Source organism: Dermacentor silvarum, chromosome 2 (genome assembly GCF_013339745.2).
Source record: "Dermacentor silvarum isolate Dsil-2018 chromosome 2, BIME_Dsil_1.4, whole genome shotgun sequence".
In the NCBI taxonomy this organism is placed as follows: Eukaryota; Metazoa; Arthropoda; class Arachnida; order Ixodida; family Ixodidae; genus Dermacentor; species Dermacentor silvarum.
Window position 1 is genome coordinate 91,093,956 of NC_051155.1, and position 6,000 is coordinate 91,099,955.

Consider the following 6,000-nt stretch of genomic DNA (forward strand, 5'->3'; position numbering starts at 1 on the left):
ACATATTATATATATATATATATATATATATATACATCGATTCAGGGCAGGGCACCTGAAGCTTCTTATCGCACTGACAACATTAAGAAAACTTATTTTTCGGATAGGACAATAGATGCTGTGCTGACACATTTCGCTCCTTCTTGAATGTGGCTTCGCTTCTACATAATTTGCCGCGTGCAGTTATCTTTGTGGCGGCTGATTAGGCGACAGTTCAAATATAATGGTGAACAAGCACATTCATTGCAGTGTGTAGACGGGTGCCCATTCTTGTGCCGTTCAATGGTTTGTTTTTGTTCTCTTAATCGATTATTGGTACAAACCAGCCGACTTACCGTTATTATATTTTCCGCCACATGACAGTGGTATGTTGTATACCACTCCTTCTGCGCAGGGCACGAAAGGGTTCTGGTGCTTTTTCTGATCCCGAAATGGATCTCTAAGGTCAAGCCGAGCAGCCACGCGATATGTGGTGCGTTACTTTCGGTGAGCGGTAATGCGGTTTTTTTTTTTTTTTTCTGCTTGCGTGGACTCCCAAAGGAGCCGGCGCAGCTACTACTGACTGAGCAGTTCACGGTCCGCCCATCATGCGTCTGACAGAACTCACCGAAATCACCACACCAACTGGCCACGCATTTGCTGCTTCTCGGCCACTGAAGCTTACGCAACCGTAATCGTTACCGGGAAACGCTTGCGACGAACCAATATGCGCGAAGGCGATCTTTCTGGTTCTTTTTTTCTTTCCCACGCGCGGCCGACGCCGCCGCAGCATCGGATGTGCGGCGGTGAGGGGGATCTGTTCCTTTTCTGCTTCAATGGTTGCTTTTTCTTTTGAGCGGGCAGCGAACTTTTGAATTCCGCTATATTTTCCGAGAACAAGTACACACATATAAATAGGCATAACTTACAGTATAGAAGATAATGATTTTTTGTAAATTTAAAGATGAACCATTGCAAGGAAACAGAGCCTGTAATCTTCATTTAAATTGGGCACGGTTTTCAGGGGTTTAATGACAACGTTTCACCGTGTAGTGTCCATGCAGGTCACTTTTACGGGAGTTTCAGTAACCGCTTTATATATACAATTCATTATTGAGCGATAAAAGACACGCTCGCTGCCGTCATTGAGAGTCGCGATTTTTCCATACGCGCGGTTTTCTCAAGGCCCTGCCTTACGGTACGGTTGTGGGGCCCTTCACCAAACCATACGTCGCGCCCAGGTTGCAGCGGTCACCACAAGCGTTTCGAAAAGCAGCTGAAGCAAAGTCGCGCGATTCTACAACTCCCTGCCATATATCCTGCACTGCGACCCACCGGATAGAAGGTGGAGGACGGCCCACATTGATCAATTGGGAGAGATCGACCAAAGGGGGCAAACATGGCGGCAACAGAAAAAAGATGACTCGTGCGAAAGTAGGCCCGAACGTAAATATGGCGCTCACGCAAGGAACACGACGACCACCGCCGGGGTGTGCCGGTTGGACACGTGATCTGAGCCTTGCTAGATCTAAGATGGCGAGCACTCCAGAGGACTCCTATACGGCGGTCATGGTGTGAAATTGGCAGAAGTGTTGTTCCCTCAGTCACGGGCTATATGGGTGCCTTGTCGTTTTGATTAAAATCGATCGAGCCGGCGTCTCCTTCCGTCGCCTCTGGTCTATGAAGCTTCTGACATGCCTGTGGTTTAATAGTAACCTAAGGAAAGAGAGCAGTGCCTAGTTGTTTTCATCTTTATTCTCTTGAGCACCATGACAGGCTACCTCCGCAAACAAGCGGAAGTGTAGAGCATGCGTATTTTGCTCTCTAGTTACGTGCTTTTTTTTTTTTTTTTTTAGTGTGTGCAAGAAACAGGTGTCTTTCGAACTTACAAGGACGCTGAATTTCAAACTCACATACTTGCCTATAATACGTAAATAAAGTAACCTGTATCGGTTTGCCTTTTTTCTGGTTATTCGTGCATCTGGCTGCCACGCCATGCGGTGCGCTACTTTTCGACATCATCATCAATGTCTTAATCGCAATCATTACCATATAGTTCGAATCCTCGGCCGTAGTGGCCTACATTATGACTGCAGTGCAAGTGTGACGGCAATACATAGAAAAGAAGCACACACGACAAGAGCATGTACAGTGTGTTTCTTTTTCTTGGTTTCGGAGTGTTTATATGAAGGATTTATTTGAAGTAATCAATAGAGCACAGTATGCGTGATCTTAACTTTTAGCAGAGGGAGGTCGCGATGAAAATACCATCAGGGGGACCTCCTAATAAAAGGTGCTTTAATACAATGCATAATTACAGACAAATGGAAATATGTAGGAAACATTATACAAGGGTGAGAACAAATATTATAAGAGATATAGTATGCCGAAAGAGTATGCCTGAGCAAGAAATAGATAAACATGAAAAATGAAACAAAAAATTATAGAACAACTAATCATGTAAGTTTTTTTAAAGGACAGTCTCTGAAAGAAAAATTATTGTGGTTCAATCACGAAACTTCTTCAGAGCACTACGAAAAAAAAATGAAACAAAGTTTCTCTGATGATTACGTAGAAATGGGTTATGAGTTCCAGAGAAGTATACATGAGAAAAGAAACTGTTTGCTTTCCATAAGTAGTGAAATCTCTAGGTAGTATTAGATTATATTCACGCGCAAATATCGCTATGTTGGAATTAGATATGTTTGACTGTTTAATGGAGTAACTGACAATATCACTACTGCGTATACTGGAAATGTAAAGACTCCCAAATAAAAATGGATTAGTTGAGTAATATGAAGTATACCAAGAATTTACTAAATGTGTGTGATGAGTACTATACGTACTAAATAAAATCAGGCGTAAAGCTTGGTTTATCAAGGTAGAAATTTTGATACGGTGAGTATAATATCTATTACCCGAATATGTTGCACAGTAGGGCCGATGACCGTGAAAAAATTAATAGTATAATGAACGTAGAACATGCAATAAAAATGGTTGCGAGTTTTTATTATACCTAAGATTGACGTCATGCCACAAAATATCGTCCCGTGGAAGCAGTGACCCGCACGAAGGATCATGCAAACTATCCAGCCAGCTAGAGCGAGCGCCAAAACGTCGCAATTTCCTGCTCTCACGTGAGCACCTTCTGCGCTATGACGTCAAGACACGTACAGATCCTGGGAAACGAAAGTGAAAGTTGTTCATGGAAAAGCTATTATAGTAAATTTTTTAAGGTGCTTCCGCGCTTCCTGATATTTTTTTCCAGCGTTTAGAGGTCAAGGAGCTACATTTAATGCAAAAGGAGAGAGGAGAGAACGTCATGTCGGTACTTCCTTAAATCTTGATGACAACAATTGCTTTCTCAATGTGTATGAGACTATTTTCGCCACCCTCATTTTCTGCATGGCCACTATTACCACAAATATAGCTTTTCCAATCTATAGCTAACTCTGTAATAAGCTAGAAAATGCTGCCATTCTAGCGCGGCGCTGTGTTACTATGTTGATGGTAATTGAAGTGCTAACAGCGAAAGGATTGGCCTAGCTTGCGGCATACCTTGAACTTCAGAATCGTAAAAGCCAAAAGAAACGAAAGAGAAAGAGGTCTCCGTGCCACCAAGGTACGGCTGATCGTATGGCAAGAATTCGCGTTTTTTTTTTTTTTTTTTGTTAGCATGGGTTTTACCTGAGAATGAATGCTGGATGTCAAAATCCTTTCTGTCCTCATTACTCAAAAGATATAAAGAACATGATGATGATGATGTATGGTGTTTAATGGCGCAAGGGCCAGGTATGGCCAAAGAGCGCCAGACCAGTGTGTTCATGAGTTGACAATGGAGCAATGAATTGCGAAAGGTAGATGTGTCGTGGCTGTAAAAGGGCCTAAAAACAATCGCTGTAAAATGCGTAAAATATGTATATATACAATAAAATTATGGCAATGGCTAATGAGGTGCACTATGAACACGAAAGAACAAATTGCAAGATAATGAAGATAAACGAAAATTTATCACTGATAAACTTTTCAAACAGCACTACTGCCTTGACAGACCCTTTGAAACGCAAGGGCCTGGAGGCGCGTGCTATGCAAAACTACTATCGCGGCGACATCTTCTGGAGAGAGGATGCGCTACGAAACTATTGGGCAAATAACATGCAATACTACATCGCTCAGAAAATCCATGACAGCTTTAGTGCTAAAGAGAGGTTTATACCTGGACCGACATCTCTGGGAAATTATAGTCGGCAGTTCTAGCATTGTAAGCACTTGTTTAAAAGTCACGCTGAATGATCAAATATTTCGGAAAGCTCTTTTGACAGCGCGTGCGCTGGCGCATCATTCGATAAAGACATCCTCACGCGAAAAAAAAAGAAAAGAAGAAAGCAGCTCCAACTTGAGATCTAGATATATCGTAGCATATACAACTTCGGACGCGGGGTGAAGAAATTTGCGAAGCAAAGCAGTTTTGACGCCGTATCGGCCTCGGGTGGGCGGTCCTGCGAACGTCTGCTCAAAGGAAGACCAGTTTAATATTGCATATTTCTCAATATTCGAGCGGAGATGGCGACGAGCACATTAAAAAAAGCGATGAGTTGCCTTCCACGTGGGCTTGAGGTGGGTTCTGCGGCATACGTGCTAGATATTACGATCTAAATGAGACCAACAACAACTGCATCGTGATAGACGAAAACCTAAGCAGTTCAAGAGTATGGAAGATGCGTTATATTGTACCCGCCATTCGCCTTAACTTTTTTATTGTATTTCTTTCTTGGGTTCTCTTAGTCTCCTGTTGCCTCGGCAACACCAAATGACGCCAAGAGGCTTCCGCCTGCGTGAGCGCGTCTCGAGCTTTCAATCGGGAAGGCTAAGTAATTTGGGAGTAAATAGCCTAGCCGGTGAATTTCTGGATCACGGCCTGACGTTGCCGCTTCGCGGGGTACGGCACTGATATCGGTATAACACCGCGAGGATGGCGCGTTGAGTAGCAATCTCATTAAAGTGTTTGTGATTTTCTTCTTTGACAGCTCCTATGTACTCCTCTGTTTTCCAAGAGAGGAGCAATGCCTTGCGTAAGATTTCCCCGTTCACTAGGTGAAGAGCTTTCGAACGTGCCATCAGAGCGCAATAACTGCTGGCTTAGAGAGGGGCACGCGCCGTTCTTGTACTTTTCTGCAGGTCTATAAAGACCTCTTTAAATGGCACCTACTGCGAGTTTTATGGATCGACGCACATCACGCCAATATAAGAGCTGGGGTTTCATACGTTTATTTTCTGTTATGTGGTAATGTCCATTTGGCTGAGCGTTTTTGTTGTGCAATGACTGCTCCTTTCCGTTCTGTCTTTCAGATAAAACGACTCTTCTTGTTGGCACTGAAAACAGTCGGCGGATGTAGGATATAGTGCATTCCAGGAAACTTTATTCTTCGGCGTGAAGGGCACATGATAAGTACGGTGGGCTTCTTGATTCTAGGTACTTGGTGTTATTACGAAGAAAAAATATTTGTTATCAACCAAAGAAATAGAAATTGAAGTCTCCACATGCCCTAGTCGCTCATGCACGTTTCTGCTCGCATTGTTGTCGCTGAGAGATTGCTTGAAAATCTTCTTACTTGATTGAATTTTATTACTTTAAAGGTCCCCTCACAGATGTATAACATAGGGGTAGCCATATGTAAGTACATAAGGACACAAAAATAATAAATTATAATAATCAATGAATCAACTAATCAATCCATTGTTTTGATAGTGCCCAGTAACAGCAACGGAGCTTTCGTACTGTTGCACTTAAAAGGGTAATACGCGAGAGAATATGATCAAAGAAGACATACGTGGTAGTAAAAAGCGATGTCTGCGAACGCTGAGAATGGTTCCCTCGCTAATTGCCGCACACCCCGTGACACATACTCTGCAACACAAGCTAGCGAGAGGTTAATTGGTGAGTGGCCCCTACCCAGTGCATTCATGGCGCAGCTCGCTAAAGCGTTGACCTGAAAGGCGTTCGTTGAAAAGCCGCACACA